The sequence below is a fragment of the Choristoneura fumiferana genome, chromosome 21 (genome assembly GCF_025370935.1).
Source record: "Choristoneura fumiferana chromosome 21, NRCan_CFum_1, whole genome shotgun sequence".
Classification (NCBI taxonomy): Eukaryota; Metazoa; Arthropoda; class Insecta; order Lepidoptera; family Tortricidae; genus Choristoneura; species Choristoneura fumiferana.
The window spans coordinates 6,281,362-6,297,910 of NC_133492.1; the positions used below are offsets into that span (position 1 = coordinate 6,281,362).

Consider the following 16,549-nt stretch of genomic DNA (forward strand, 5'->3'; position numbering starts at 1 on the left):
AATTTTTTAGTGTTCCGTGTTTCAAAAGGAAGGAAGAAAACTCTTATAAATTCACTTTGTTGTTCGTCCGTCAAGACGATTTTTCTCTGGCGTGGAGGTATTAAGTTGAAATTAATACCTATCAGGTAGGTACAGTCAAGGGCAAAGATATCGACACGGCCAAAGTTACAAAAATATGTATATACGACTTTATGCACTGAACATTAAGGCCGTGTGTACATATTTTTGCAACTTTGGCCGTGTCGATATCTTTGCCCTTGCTTGACTGTACAGGTCTGTTACCGCTTAAAGCAGTGAATTAACCAAACATTTAAGTCAGTGGTTCTTACTTAACCATTTTGGTTGGCGACCCAAAGTGTTAATATATTTGTAGCCCGCGACTCTGAAATAGCGCAAAAATTTACATCAAAGTAAAATATTAAAACATAAACAAGTGTTTTTGCGAGGCTTTTATCAGAGAATCCCTGCGACCCAAATGTGGGTCGCGACCCGAGGTTTAGAAACGCTGATTTAAGTCAACGCAATCGAAAGAGTAAAGTCATTAAAAAAATAATTATCAACATGGCAAAGTACGTATGGCGCTTTGACTGACGCTTATGTTATAGTAGCGAGAGTAGTTACGCTTTGGAAATGACCTTAAAAAATATATTTAAACCTAATACTAGCTAGCAAGCGAAATTAAAATAATTAAATTACTAAGTATAACTATACAATTAAAAATCGATAACATCAAGGTCCCTTCCGAGAATCGATAAACTATAAACCTGACAGCACTATCAAGAGTAGGGTTACCATGTTGAAATTTTGAAAATCCGCACAAATTTGTTAATGTCAGTCTTAGGTCCAGGTCGCACTACGGCTAAACCGCCGCTGTTTTTGACCGCATGACTTTGTGAAGCAAGTGGACGAATATATATGAATATTTGTTTACTGGTGTTTACTCGTCGTAAGTTGAAAAAAAAATCCGATGTCTCTATTGTGGGGGCCCCTCTTTTTGTGGAGGCCCCGGGGCTATAGCACCGGATGCCCTCACCTAAATCCGGCCCTGGCTTTGGATGATACAGATAGCTGAATCTTTGGAGTTACACAAAGGTAATATTTTCACGGGATTCCGATTTACATAAGTAACACAGGTTTTTTAACCACCTGCTATTGCTAGTTGCAACGTGCTAGAAGACAACAAAAGATGTACCTACCTAACTCTTGGAAATTCCCGAGGGAATTTCGTGAAATTCGAGAATTTCAATTCAACTGCCAAAATCAAATGATACGCGGGTAAAGCCTGGACTGGTACCAGACTAACCTACCGAAGATTAAACTCAAACTCACAACATTTATTGACGAGAAAAACACACTACATCACAACAAAAACACAGTAAAAACATAAATAGGACAAGAGAGGAAAATAAGAGATATTGTGCTGTAGTGTGATGCCAAAAGGACTCAGCTCAGCATGTGCGTAGATTAAGCGACAGAACACAATAATATCTATGATTACACGTGACATAGATAATATGATGATACTAGCTGTTTCCCCGACTGCGTCCATGTAGGTAGAATTCGTTTATTAGATTAGATTAGATTTTATTTATTGTCAAAAACTGTGTGTGTGAGATCTCATGTCATGCAATGCATCGCGTCATGTCATGTGTTATCGCGTTGACTAAGTATACAATTTTCCGGGATACAATAGCTTTTATCCCAGGTCCATCTCCGGGACTGGTTTAGACGTGAATAGATAACAAACAAATAAAATAACAGATAGATTTACAAACTTACGCTTTTTTAATACTAGTGGGATGAAGATTATACATAAGTAACTTGATTTTCTCAGTCAGCAAAAAAAATGTTTTTTTTTGTAAATTTGGCTCAAGATGGTCACCCTACGCCCGTGTGACATTTCCCGCGACATTACCGTCACGCCACCGTCACGTCTGTCAGCGTGACATCGCGTGACGCGCGCTCTTTCATTATTAAATTCGATTATCGAGCCTCCTATTGGTGATTTTTAAATCTGTTTGCTCGGGGGTGTCAGTGATGTCTGAGTCACCTTTAATGGGGACATGATTGGCTTCGTTTTGTAGGTAAGTAAAGAAAATTCTCTACGTATCATAAAACTCACAAATTTGTAAGGTATTTCCGTTTTTGCCATTTTCGCTCCGGAACCCTAATAGCTAGAACAAGTAGGTACGCTTAGTAATACTGATGTATAAAAGATCGAATGTTATCAGAATATAAAACCAACGAATATTATTTGTCTGAATTAAGTGTAAAACAATACAATATGATCGAAAGCCCATTAACTCAAAATCTAGTAGGTATCCCAAAGACTACAACCCCGAAGATTAATAACAAATTTATTCCTCGAAGATTTTGTACCTATAATAATTTCTTTACAATTTGGTCGAACAATAGTGTAAAGTAACTAAGTACTTACTTAATTAATTTTTGCTTGGTGCTTTTGCTTTGCCGCTGCCGCTGCGCTACTCGCTCGAAACAATTCCACATTTTAACTTTTAAGATTTTATTAGGTTCTCTAGGTTATCTGAAAATAGCTATTGAGGGGTTCGGTAGGTACCATCAGCCAAATACGTGGTCTACCACCCTAAAGTTGATAATCGTTTGCATTTCATAAAATAACAATGCCAATAGACGCGTCTGTCAACTTGAAAGTTCGACTTTAGCGACATATTCATTTGACAGGAACGTGTTTAAAAATTGACAGACCACTTATTTGGCTGATGGTACATTGGCTATCGGCATTTTGTACTTTCGGTACTTTGGCTTTCGAAGTGATGCGTCAATAGTTTTAGTTTAATTCACTGTATAAACTAGCCATATGTAGATATCTAAATCTAAAAGAAAGCGTCCTTTTCACTAATTCAAACAAAGCCATCCAATCTATCTGGCCACTTTCAACCTAACGTAACATAGATTCAAACCAACACGGGCAAATAAAAAAAGTACAACAGCTACTCGCAACAATACGCATCCCAAAGTCGCGGGCGTCAGTTCGTTCATTTACATAATCAACTCTCATCAAAGAGATTTGCATCCAAAACGCACAACGAATTAAATTCAGAGCACTACCACTGCCATAACAATTCATTCCCCATCGTCTCTACTGCTTTAACATAAGGTTTAAATTCTTCAATAAAATTAAGGTTTATATTGTGCCGAATATTCAAAATAAGAATTCAAACGTCCCGCTTGTCAGCAATTTGTTTTGAAGAGAGAACATTTCTAATTCGCAAAAAAAACGATCGTTCTATGTTTAAAAAGTAACGTCACGCAAGCGTTAGGCTGCGTTCATGTTGTGTTACATGCGAGTTTGCAAACAAAAAAACAGGTTAGATTATATTTTTTTATTTTATTTGGAGTAGAGCAATATTATGCACAATATTGCTTGAGTTTTAGACCGTTTAGCTATTCGCAAATTCGCTGTTTTGATGATGATTGTCAAGGAAAAACTGTTAAAAAAAGGTAGGTCTCAAATGCTGCTTATCTTGTTCGCTGTATGGCATAGGTCAAAAAAACTAAAGCCCAAGATTATTCTCGTAAGATCTCGCGTATTTTGTAAAGTTACAAATCAATAGTACTTAGATAATTATAAAAACTAACGAACGTAGTACTAAGTACGTACCTACTAAGTAACGTAACTACTAAGTAGGTATGTGATGTAGGTTTACATTTTAATGAAATAAAGTACTTTTAAATACGTCAATATAATTTTCTAAATTAAAAACCTAGACAGTTCTTTTGAAACACTAGGTACATCTGTTTCAGGTTTGAAAAAGTCGGATGTGGCAGTGTAAAATAATAAGAACATCTGTGTAAATATTACCTGTGCCTAGTTTTTTCACAGTGGCCTTTCCAATCGTTCGTTCGCAATTCTAAATAAATCGTTACTACATATTACAAAATTAACGAAAATATCTTTCTAATTAGCAAAAATATCACTATAACTTTTTCGCCTACTTGCCGGTTACAATAAATTCCATGTGGACGCGCCTCAACAACTTCTGAATTTGAATTTGAAAAGTTCGAAATGGCGCTCTCGATTTTTTTTTCTACTGCGCCGTCAATTAGATTGTGGCTTCTTAGGGAGCCAGTGTTATTACGGCCTAGTTGGTTGCCAATTTGTCTGGTCGTGGAAATATTGGGTGCAATTTGGACAGATCGATGGACACACGCACAGATGTTTGATTGTAATTGTTATTAATGGAATTATAATAATAAAAAATGGGTTTTCCATTGCAACCTCTTGCAAATTTTCCATTCAATATCTATTCAATTCATGAAAATATAGCTCCATCGATACTTTGATAAATAGCTGCATAGCATATGCATAGCTGGAAAAATATGCAAATTGAAGTGGCAATGGGCAGGCCACATCGCTCGAAGAACAGATAACCGTTGGGGGAGAAAAGTCCTCGAGTGGCGACCACGAACCGGAAGACGAAGCGTTGGCAGGCCTCCCACCAGGTGGACTGACGAAATCGTGAGAGTAGCGGGAAACCGGTGGATGCAAGTGGCGAGTAAATTTGTCGTTCATTGTGGCGTTCTAAGGGGGAGGCCTTTGTCCAGCAGTGGACGTCTTCGTGCTAATGATGATGATGATGATGATGATGATGTTACTTTGATATTCCATCACTGTCAATGTTGAAAAAGACACTTTCGGTTACCTATATAGCTGTTGTTCGGTAGCTTAACTTTTCCATTACCTAGTTTTTAAGGGTTCCTTATCCAAAATGGCAATGGTTCCGATATAGCTTCGTCATGTCTATCTGTCTGTCTGTTCGCACTTTGTACAGTGACTATTAGTGCTAGAAAGCTGTAATTTTGTACGGATATATAATATGTTACCACCATACCGACAAAATTTTTTTTTTTCTCTTTTGACACTATATTGTAGGATATCGTTGGATAGGTCTTTTTAAATCATTGAGGGATTGTGAAGACGTTTTTCTTGACTTAGTGATCTTTTTACTAAATATTCAACTTTAAAGTGGAACCCTATCTTGGGCGTGTCTGACACGCTCTTAGGCGCTTTTTATTGAATTGAATTGACATCGGCACATTACCGAATTGTTAAAAGCAACTAATTAATTGGGCCATTCTACTTTTAAGTAACCATTAATGTTTTGTGTTATATAAGGCATACCTAGTGTAGTAGTTTTCAAGTGTAAATAACTTATATGACGGAATGTCGTTGATACCCTGGAAGACTGGCCGTGCGCTGGTGTGGGACGCTACCTGTACAGATACCCTGGCGGCGTCCTACCTACCAGCAACTACCAAATGTGCGGGGGCGGCGGCAGACGCCCGTGAACGCCTCAAGGTCACAAAATATAGCTGTGTCGGCGCCCAATTATAATTTCTTTGCTTTCGGCGTCGAGACTCTAGGTCCTTGGGGTAAGGGTGCGCTGGAGCCACACAGGGAGCTCAGCAATAGGTTAAGGGAGGCAACAGGCAATCCTCGCGCCGGCAGCTTTCTCGCGCAAACAATCTCAATCGCAGTTCAACGCGGGAATGCTGCCTGCGTGATGGGCACCATGCCAAGAGGCCCACCTCTCTTTTTTAATTAAAGTTTTATTTTAAGTTATTTTAATTTAATAGTAGTTTTAGTCCTATGGATATTTTGTATTTTCTTAATATTTCTTAATGAATTATTAAACTTATATACTAACTGAAATAACTAAATTTAATCTTTTAAAACAAAACCACTTTAAATTTAAATAAATTTTGTGGAAAAAATTGGAAACTCGGCGGAAAATACCTACACCAATTTCCATACAAAGGGCGGGGACATGCATGTCCACTGCGTTGCCTACTTACTTTATAAAAAATAATGATTACTTTTTATACGTAGTGTCAATTTTAAATGTAAGCTTAATTATGTGCCTGTTTAAATGTTTAATGATAAAACCGAGCACTTTACCGTTTTTGTATAAAAAACATTTGAAGAGCACATTAAGTACAAAAAATGACTGGTCAACGAGAAGTAGAATGACCCAATTAATTAGCTTCTAGATTCGATGGCAAAACTAAGATTAGACCAAAATTTGCACTCTTCGGATAAAAAAACATAACTTAAAATACAACTCGTCAGTAGTAGGTACCATCAGCCAAATATGTGGTCTACCACCCTAAAGTAGATAATCGTTTGCATGTCATAATACAATAATGCCAATAGTCGTCTGTCAACATGAAAGTTCGACTTTAACGACATATTCATTTGATAAGAACTTGTTTAAAAACTGATAGACCACTTATTTGGCTAATGGTACCTACCTATAAAGGTTGTCAAAAATATTGATGATAGATGATAACCTGAAAAAGTGCCTTTTTACGGTTCCGTATCCTACAAGGAACCCTTATATGTTTGCCATGTCCGTCCGTCCGTCCGTAACTATGCGGCTTAGCTTAGAGACTGTTAATGCAAGAAAGCTATAATTTTACATGAATACCTATAAGAAAGTACTAATATAAAAAAAATATAAAAATATTATGGTGCCTCCCTGTGACTTAACAAGTTAGCAAAACTTAGCAACTTAGCAAGTCAAGGCACAATATAACAGTCGATCAAAACTTAATATTGATTATATATCGTATATTAGTATGGAACTTTACACTGTGCGTGGTCTGACATGCGCTTGGCTGGTTATTCTCATATTGAAACCATGTATTTGAAATAAGCAATTTTCAGCTCTAATGTTATAGAAAAAATTACCATGGTAGTATATTGGTTGTCATTGGATAAAGAGAGCATAGTCTCACACATACGTCTTGAAAATAATTCCCAAATAACTTTACATTCTGCAAATTTCGATACAAAAACAGCCAGTCAGACAAAAAACAACAACCCCATAATACCAAATCATGCAAAAACCCTTACGGTATGCCAAGCCTCAATTCGGACCGACCATAGACCACAACAGCGCATAAAGCACGTCACATTTATCTCTGGATTTCTTCATCACGCCTCCTCATGCACGCGAGCCCTCGAGAAACAATCGAATTCGGACGTTCCAATTTTGAAATTTGGAAGCACTGCCGCGAGCCGCCATATTGCACGCGACTTAACGGCTATTGTTTTGGGTTACGTTGGGCTAAGTTGGGCGTGTTCTGACTTAAAATAAGATAAATTGCCGTTTATGATTATACAAAAGAAAAACATAACGTAATTTTATTCAGTCGGTTGCCTATTATTATTATTTCCTTCAAAAACCACGAATTTTCACTGCTTTATCTAGCAATTTGACGTTTGAAGTTATTAGTTTGAAAAAAATATTTTACTTATATCAATTTATTTTAAATTAAACACATGAGAAGCTATTCATCATTTAAAAATTACCTACATGTAAACGAACTTTAAACAAATATTGTATCTATACTTAGATAGGATTAGTCTAAATCTATTTTTTTTTTATAATTAAGCAATGTAGAACTTGCCATGAACTTTTACTGTCTATCTATGGTAAGCATGTACGCTACGCTCATAAAAAAATCCTTACAACATTCAATTCACAGTCTTAACGGAACCCATCCTAAACCTTCCTTGCAAAAATAGTTCAAGGACAATAGAGGCTTTGAACAGCGGCGCGTGCTGTTTTTTTGGCGTTAAATACTTTGACCTCCTTTGTCTCGTCTAAAACCTTCCTAGAAATATGAATACCTACCTACCTGTACCTACCAGGTCTTGAGAAAATTAAGTATCAGCGGTTCGTGATGGGAAAGACATTTACTTTTTTTTTTTTTATTATTATGCTGAGTGGGGACCTGTTTAGCGTCATGTATGTCTTTATTTGTTCTATGTTTGTTCCTATGTTTGTTTTTGATGGCGTTAAATAAATGTATTTTCTTTCTTTTTTTCTTTCTTTCTTTTACTATTATTATATTATCTATTTTCAGTTTCCTTAAAGAAAGCGTGTTTGTTTATTGTTTACCTAGCATTTACCTACTACTTCGTTTGTGTGAACCATTGGTTAGATCCGTCATTTCAATTTCAAATTTGGAATCTCGATATACTGAATTCTTGCCTGTGTGAAATGCATAGACAGATACATATAATATTAAAAATCAATCTAAAAAAAACACCGATCAAGAGCATGTCAGCCATGCTGAGTGTAGGGTTCCGTAGTTCCCGACCTTGCCTTAACTTAACTTTGACTTAGAAATCATTTTTCACAAAAACTTAAGAACGGATCAAGTTGAAAAAAAACCTAGAGACTTTTTATTAAGCTTAACTTACTTCCGTGTTTTTTTTTTCATATTTTTTAGACGTGCGGTTCAAAAGTTTGAGGGGGGAAGTTTTTTGGAAATTTCGGAGTGGATATCTCCAAAAATATTCACTTTATCAAAAAAATATTGTTGCAAACCCCTATTCATTTTCAAATACCTATCCAACGATACTCTAGTACTAACGGTCTCTGATCTTTGCTGCGGGCAGACAGACAGACAGAAGAATAGACATGGAGAAACTATAAGGGTCCTAGTTGACTACGGAACCCTAAAAATGCAACTAAAGGCATACAATTCGAAACATGCATGATATTCGTAAAAATATTTATTCAAAAATTACGCAAATTGGCAATGACTGGCAGTGTGAGAACTTTCTTTCGTGATTCCAAATTTAAATGACGTCTCAGCGTGATCGACTGGTGCGATGTTTTGAATTCCAAATTTCGAATGCAAGCCTTTATTCAAATATTTCGAATTAAAGAAATTCCTTTTGACTCCTGTTTCTTTTTAAAACGCGTGAGAACATTTTTGAAAAATTTCCAATACGCGATGCGAGAATTTGCATGGTAAAGGGAACATAATTTAAGCGACTCTCCTTTTGTTTCATTGAATTGAAATTGGCTGAATCAGACAGAATCGAATATCGACTATCGACTGACATACCCGCTCCAGAACACACTAGTTATCTATTAGATTCTGATACTAAGTAAAAGTAAGTAGTGCAAATAAATAAAGGTTGCCTGGAAGGGATCGCTCTTAAGCGATAAGGCCGCCTATTTACCTAGTAATTTTCTTTCTGTGTTCCTTTCTGTATCGCTTACTCATAGACTCACAAACACACGGCACAAAATTTGGCCCACAAAATTACCTATTACTGAATACATTTGAGGGCCAGATTTTTTGCCGCTCGTATATTTGTGATGTACAATAAAGATTCAGTGGCTGTTTCACCATCCATTGATTAGCGTTAACCGACGGTTAAATGTGATGTTGTCTCCGTCTATTTGAACAAAACAAATAGAGACGGCATCACACCTAACCGCCAGTTCACACTAATCAATGGATTGTGAAACAGCCCCTCAATGTATTGTATTTTATCAGATAGTTTATTGACACTCTGCCGGACATTGGTCTACTTGGCGACGCGGCGCGAGAGCAGCGGCGGCGCAGGAGTCGATCAATTGAAGATGACCGCGACTACTCTGTCAAGAGTTCACGATTAAATAAGAGACATTTTATTATTAAATATAATGACCCGGTTAACTCACGGGTCATTATATTTAATATGAGTGAGTCTCACGGTAGTTTCAGACATATTTTATTATTAACCGACTTCAAAAAAGAGGTTATCAATTCGGTTGTATTTTTTTATATAGCCTAGACAAAGACAACTATCTCACTGCTGGACATGACCTTCCCCAAAAGCTTTCGACAATAATTTTGACTTTAAAACTATGGATTTAATCTGCAATCAAAAATAATTATTATTATTTGTCACAATGCACATAGGCGATCGCTGACATCTTAGTTAGCTCAGTGTAAGCTAGATGGCGCTTTCCTCAATAAGGGATCTCTGAGCAGAATGGCGGACGAACTCTAGAGGTCGCCACCGTAGTTTTCTCTTGACTCATTTATTTACGTAATAATATGTATTTAATATTTATTTATTATTTACTTATTTATTTTATAAAAGTAGGCATTTTATTACACTCATTTACTACACGAGTTTGTACGACTAAATATATTTATAACCAACTCACCCTTGACCGTTTTTGTCGGCCAAGGGGGGTGTCGTCGATCAGCTGTGACCGGGGGAATTCTAACTGTAATATTCTCGCCCTTAAAAGCTGAAGCACAGCTGTAAGACACACATTCAACAGCTCAGACTACACTAAACAGCTCTCTCGAAAGCTCCATACGCCCAGACTTGGTAAGTTCTCCGATATTTAACTCTTGTGTTTTTCTGTGTATTTTATTATAATTATTTTCTTTATAATTTAACTTGTGTAATTGAACTGAAGGCTTCCCCTGGCCAGGGAATCTTTTATTTCAAACATTTCTTATACTTAATATTTTAACACTTGTTAATTTCTCTCATCCGTTGTTATAAACTCAGAACCTATGAATGCTTATTACTTTTATGCAACGGATGCGTACCGGTGTTAAAATAAATTCAAACTCAGCTAAGTAACGTTTAATTTCAAATGTAATCTTCTAACGGTTATTTAGTGAACTGTTGTATTTCAAATTTTAACGGTCACTTAGGCTATTTATTTTTACCTTTTGTTTTCTAAAAATAATTATATAAAACTAGAATCACTTTCCTTTGCCTGCCTGTAACTCCGTATGATTGTCCTTGCCACTCACTGCAATTCAGCTCACCCTAAGAGTTGGGGCATCGCTGCAGAGGAATGACTGGCAAACAATCTAGCACTGGACCACAACTGACACCACCTAATTTACAGGGCACCTTCGTACGGCTTACAACCTTTGTACGGCTTACAACCTTCGTACAACTTTCAAAGCTCCGTTCGGCTACAATTCTCACGGCTCAGGCGGCTCCTTTAACCTGACACTAAGCCCTGACGGCCTTAACTTCCGGAGTACTGCACATCCTTCCTGGCTCGTCCAAGACCCTGATCGCTCCTGCGTGGAACACTTGTCCAGGCTGCTCGTCCTGCCGCCCTAAGGCCCCTTTTGACCTCGGCACCGACGACCACTCAGCTGGACCAGGCCCCCTGCTGTGGCCAGCCTCTTCGCTCCGGGTTCTTCTCTCCGACTCCAGGGAAGTGTAGGCCAGTGAGACCGAATAATCAGAACCACCTCTCAATAAAATCTCTTGAACTCACTACCTGAGATTCTCGTAATACTTTTACTTTTAATTTTGTCAAATTAGGCCTGTTATTTTTTGTGTTCAATATTTAATTAAAAAATTGTTAAAAAGTCTTATTGTTTTACTCAAAGAATAACTTACTAGGCCTCCTTTAAGGTCAAACCTCCCCTCAAGAGGTCTGCCCTTGACAGTGGCGCCCGTGGGTTTTTTTTTGAGAGGTTCTGATTGTTACGTTTTTCTTGCCTAGAATTGCAGTGATTGTGCAAAAATTTATTGTGTATCTTGTGTGTTCTGTGTATCTCGCAGTAAGTACCCTGTTTTTCTCCCCCCTGTATGGTGGTCGGGGCTTAGAATAACGCCATTCCCCGTCTAGGAATTCGTAAGAGGCGAATAATAGGCGTAACCAGTGTCTCAGTTACCGAGATCCCTTAAGTGGTTCATTTAATAGCTTTTTTTTTCTCTTTTAATAACTCTAATTTTAAAACCGCTTTACCGTTATCTTTAAATTCAAATACTCTGCCGACCTTTGACCACTTTCTCGTCAACGGCCTATTTGAATTTCAACTGTCACTTGCCACAGTTGAAACGGACGGCGTTTTAAAATTCAAATCTCAACGACGATTTCAATCTATACCCTAAAGTTAACTAAATATTGTTGCATTAACTAAATTCAAATACGTTAACGGTTCAATTCAAATTCTACCTACTAATTTTCATCAAGTTAAATCTAAACCGTAACTGACGCCAATTATACTTTCACTAATATTGTTCACCGCTGCTTCAAGTGAAACAGTTATTTTAAATTTAGTGACTGCCAACCACTGAATTTGAAATTCTAACGATTCAAATCATTTTTAAATAACGTATTTGAAATACCTTCAATTTTATAGAAAAGCAACGATATTTCTATATTTTTAAAATATCTGAACCACTATTTAGATCTTTCATCAAAATCAGTTTATCATTATCTCGGTAAACACACTGACATTTTTTTCCTTATCCAAATTTTACTATTTACTTTAAATTCAACGCGGTCTTTTAATTAATTTTACATTCGATCATTACTGGGAGATACACAACACTATTATTTCTTGTGTCCTACTTGTTAATTTAAATAGCACTGTAACATACGGAGAGTTAAATTTAGGTACTGTGTGTCGAAGAAATACCACATCTGGCATACAACTACACAAACCACCATCACAACTCACAACATTCATATCATACTACTCGAGTGCTTGCTAAAAATCAACTGGTCGCAGAGTTAATAAAACCAGTTATCTCTTATTTCTTATATATTATGCGTGTGCTCTCTATTTTCGACCGTCTGTATTTAGATGCCTACATTAAAACCTACATAAGAATATAACCTATTCCATGATTATTTGATTTCATAGAGAACACGTATGGAACATAAAGGAATTTACCTTTCTCCGGTAATTAAGAGCCATATATACTGTTGGCGTTTAAAAGTTTATTGTTAATTTAAGAATTGATTTTTATCTAAGGCTTCCGCTATTTTATGGGGAATAAAATGAATACAAGCGATAACTCTTTGAAATCATGTGACAGTAACACAATGATGACTGAGGAGACTCTCCGAAAAACCCTTTCTGTACGCTTCTAAACTCTTCTCCTATATTGTCCAGTTTCACTTACCTTTGTCTAATTCATTAGCACTTCAAGCTTTAACGTATTCGTAATTCGAAAGTCGCGGCATTTTCGAAAATAATGTTAGGTAGGCTATTTATCAAGGCAGCGCTGCCAGGACAACATTTTGGCAATATAAAAACGAAACCACGAGTTCGCTCTACATTAAAATATAGGTAATCAAGATTGCGTGGTTTTCGCAGATTTTTATTTTGACTGACGAACTAAATTATAATCACGCACAGCTACAATAAAAATCGATTCTAAAATTCCGCACCCACTTGTTTTACATTTAATTCGATAAGCGTTTGCCTCTTCAGCAATCTTTTAAAACGCTATCAAAATTACCACACGGAAGCCAAGCGTGCCAACCTTGTGCCAACCTACCTAATCATCAAAAAAAAAATATAACCTAACCATCAAGATCAATTTCAAATTTGAATTTCGAATTCGGTCGCCAGAAGCTCTGATTCACGCACGCTTCGAAAAGTATCGCACGCAACTTTGGTAGCGCCAGTTTAAAAATACTGCCCAACCAATCGGGATATTTAGGGGCTATTTCACCATCCATTGATTAGCGTTAACCGACGGTTAAATGTGATGCCGTCTCCGTCTATTCGAACAAAACAAATAGAGACGGCATCACACCTAACCGCCAGTTAACACTAATTAATGGATGGTGAAACAGCCCCTTAGTAAATTATTGTTCTTTTGACTTTAAGGAAAAAATTGACAGTTAAATTCAGTTGTGTATAAGTAGGTACCATAAGTGTAAAGTATACTATAAAATAACAAAAGGACTGACTATTTAATTGACAGGCAGGCGTACAAACTTAATCACTGAAGCTATAAATTCGAAATTTGGTGCATATAATTTCTATAGAATCATGCAGGTGCTAATAAAGGATTTTCAGAAATTCGCACGGAAGCGCTAGCAATTTTTTTTATGACTCTACGTGAACTGAAACCTCGAAATGAAACTAATCCCACTCCTATTAATAAATAAATGCGGAAGTTTGTTTATGTGTGCGTGTGTAAGCTCAACGAAGGTATTCCTTGCACTCCAACAACTAATCCCCTAGAACTACAAGGTTGTGTATGGTGCTACCTAAATTTTAACAAAATATCTACAATAACTACCTATATCTCACAGCTACAAACACCTATCAAAAAAAAAGCTAGACTAGTGATTTACCCTGCCGCAGCAGAGCATGGATTCGAAACCAGACTCGCATCTCAGACATTTGAATGCGGGGACACTTTGAAGATAAATAGGTCCTACGTCAAACCATTTAAGGTGCCAGATAGAGCAACAGAATTTTAGTTAAGTATAATGTTCCATTTTTAAAATTCTACGTGTAGGTACGTAAGAACCAACGTAAATCAGTTCATCTCGCTCATACCAGCGTATTTCTGCATAACGCCGTCCTGCGTCCACGGGGCATGCGACACAAAGTGACATCTATTCCTTTGAAATTGTCGCCAACCAATAACGCGACAAGCGCTGTCATTGGTCGAAATTGCGTTTGGAAATGATTCAGGATGTTTTCTGATGGAAATTATGAGACTTGGTTGCCTTGTTTAGCAGTTTAGCCTCTTAAACAAGGGGTCGTGGGTTCAAGCCTGAACTCGATTAACTGAATCGGAATTTATGTAGGTACGTAATTATATTTAAAATTTAGGTACCATGAGCTTTAGGTTAAGGAAAACTCTGTGAAGAAATTCAAAGACGTGTGTAAAGTGCCTGCGTGGGAAATTTGACCGTATAGGTTACCTAAGCTAAGATGATGAGATGGTTAAGTATAGATACTGATGGATGACTTTTTAATCCGAATTTCGCCAAGAGTAAAACCACTCATGCATGAGATACAGTCTATATAGGCTTTCAGCTCCGAAAGAGAACATAGATATACATACATACATACGTCAATAAAATAGGTATCAAACAAAAAATATAAATATCTAACTTATGTAGGTATGTACGTTTGTACATTAACTCTACTTACGTGACTGTTACCAAATCCAATTCTTATACCTTATTAAAAATGATAAAAACGTGTAGCGTAGCAGCTTTATGTAACTTCAGCCTTTTTAACTCTACCTCAAACAAACACTGAATAGTAGAGGGCGTGCCCCCGCCTATTGGTTTAAATATGTCACCGCACCCACGCGTTCTTCGCTGCTATTGGTCCAAACTGTCACCGCGTCGCATGCAGTGACACTTACTATTGGTCCGGACCACGCCCAATTCGCGCGTGTTCTAAATTTAAATTAGAAACGTTTGCTACTGGCTGTATTAGGCATAGAGAATTTATTTTTTCCTTTTTATTAAGTTGTTCAGCTTGAATGACAGTGTGTGAATTTTTTTTTTTATTTATGGTGCAACTGGCCAGCAACATTTACCTACTAAATTTAATATAAGTAGTTTATTTGGTAGAGAAGAAAATCTAGTACGTAAGTAGATAGATACTTATCTATGTAAGTAAGTAATAAGTTTGTAGAACAATGGAGATAATCTTCAGTAGGTGGGTACTCTTTTGTTCCAGTGTTAGGTTCTACAGATAATATTATTTAAAGTAAAACACTAAAAATAACCCTCAAATTTATCTTAAACCTTTTGTTATCGACAGTTATTTGAAACTATTGTCAGTTTAGATTTAAAATTAATTAATTTAATTCCTTATAAAAAACCTCTAACTTAAGCATGAGTCGCTAAAATCCCGATTCGAACGGTCTAAAAAAATTGCAGGTTCCTAATTGAAATTTGGACCGTGATGGTGACATAACAGCAGTTAGCGAGAGTTGGACACATTTTAATAGCTGGCAGCACGCATGCGTGAGAGTATTGACCGCGACGACGCCCGCCGGTGACAAGTGGGACGAAAAGATCAAGCTCTAGTCTGTGGCGGATTCAGATGGGTGAGAATTATCGCGAATGGGTTAAAAAATATATATTTGTTCTTACGTATTAGTACTATTAATTGATTCTAATAACCCTAGTGCAGTCACACGTGGTAGGTAGGTACACACGTTTTTTAAATCTGCAAATCACATTAATATTATATGTAAATGCGAAACCTTGGTCCAATTCTGAATTAAATTAAAAAATATATATATAGTATCTCAAAAGGAAAAAACGGCCCTCATAGGATTTGTTGTCTATCATATGTGTCTATCCAAGTTTTTTTTTTCAGAAATGATGGCCATCGGAGCTAAGGGAAACCATTAAAGATCTACCCGTAGAAAAAGTTTAAATATCTAATCATTTTTTGTAACAACATTTATTGCAAATAAAATGGGTTCCGTTTATCTTTCAAAATATCGATTCTCCGAAATACACTTCGCATAATGATACTTTTGCATAATCCCAACTTTGCATAAATAATTATCAATTCGAATAATAGTCATTTCTCAGAATATTTAATAGCAGATTACCCTTATCGCCAAATATACTTCTGCAGAATATTAAATAGCAGAACATTAGTATCGCCGATTTTTATATGGCATAATGGCGTAGCAAAATACTAGTTTGGACTATTGTATTTTCACGGAATTTTAAATAGCGCTGACTTTAACATGGCGTAATGACATAGTTAAAGGAACTAGCAGCTACCATAAGAATGGGTTAAGGTAAAAGTAAAGCCAGCAAAGTAAGCGCGCTTGTAAGAGCAGCAGGCAAAGCGCCAGAACAGAACAGCAGCTACACAGTAGGTTGGGTTAGGTTAGAACTGTGACCACAACTGCGCGCGAGCCGAGCGAGCGAAGCGAGTTTTATTATCCTTATGCAATATGTATTATAAGATATTTCTTTCTGCGTAGCAA

The 16,549-nt window shown here is 36.8% G+C and overlaps 1 long non-coding RNA gene across 1 annotated transcript; it reads left to right on the forward strand.

Annotated features, from left to right (window-relative positions):
- Nucleotides 1-9,742: 9,742 nt before the first annotated feature.
- On the forward strand, nucleotides 9,743-11,692 carry LOC141439599 (uncharacterized). Its single transcript, XR_012452613.1, has 2 exons — nucleotides 9,743-10,174; nucleotides 10,710-11,692. It is a non-coding gene; the product is annotated as an uncharacterized lncRNA (long non-coding RNA).
- Nucleotides 11,693-16,549: the final 4,857 nt, after the last annotated feature.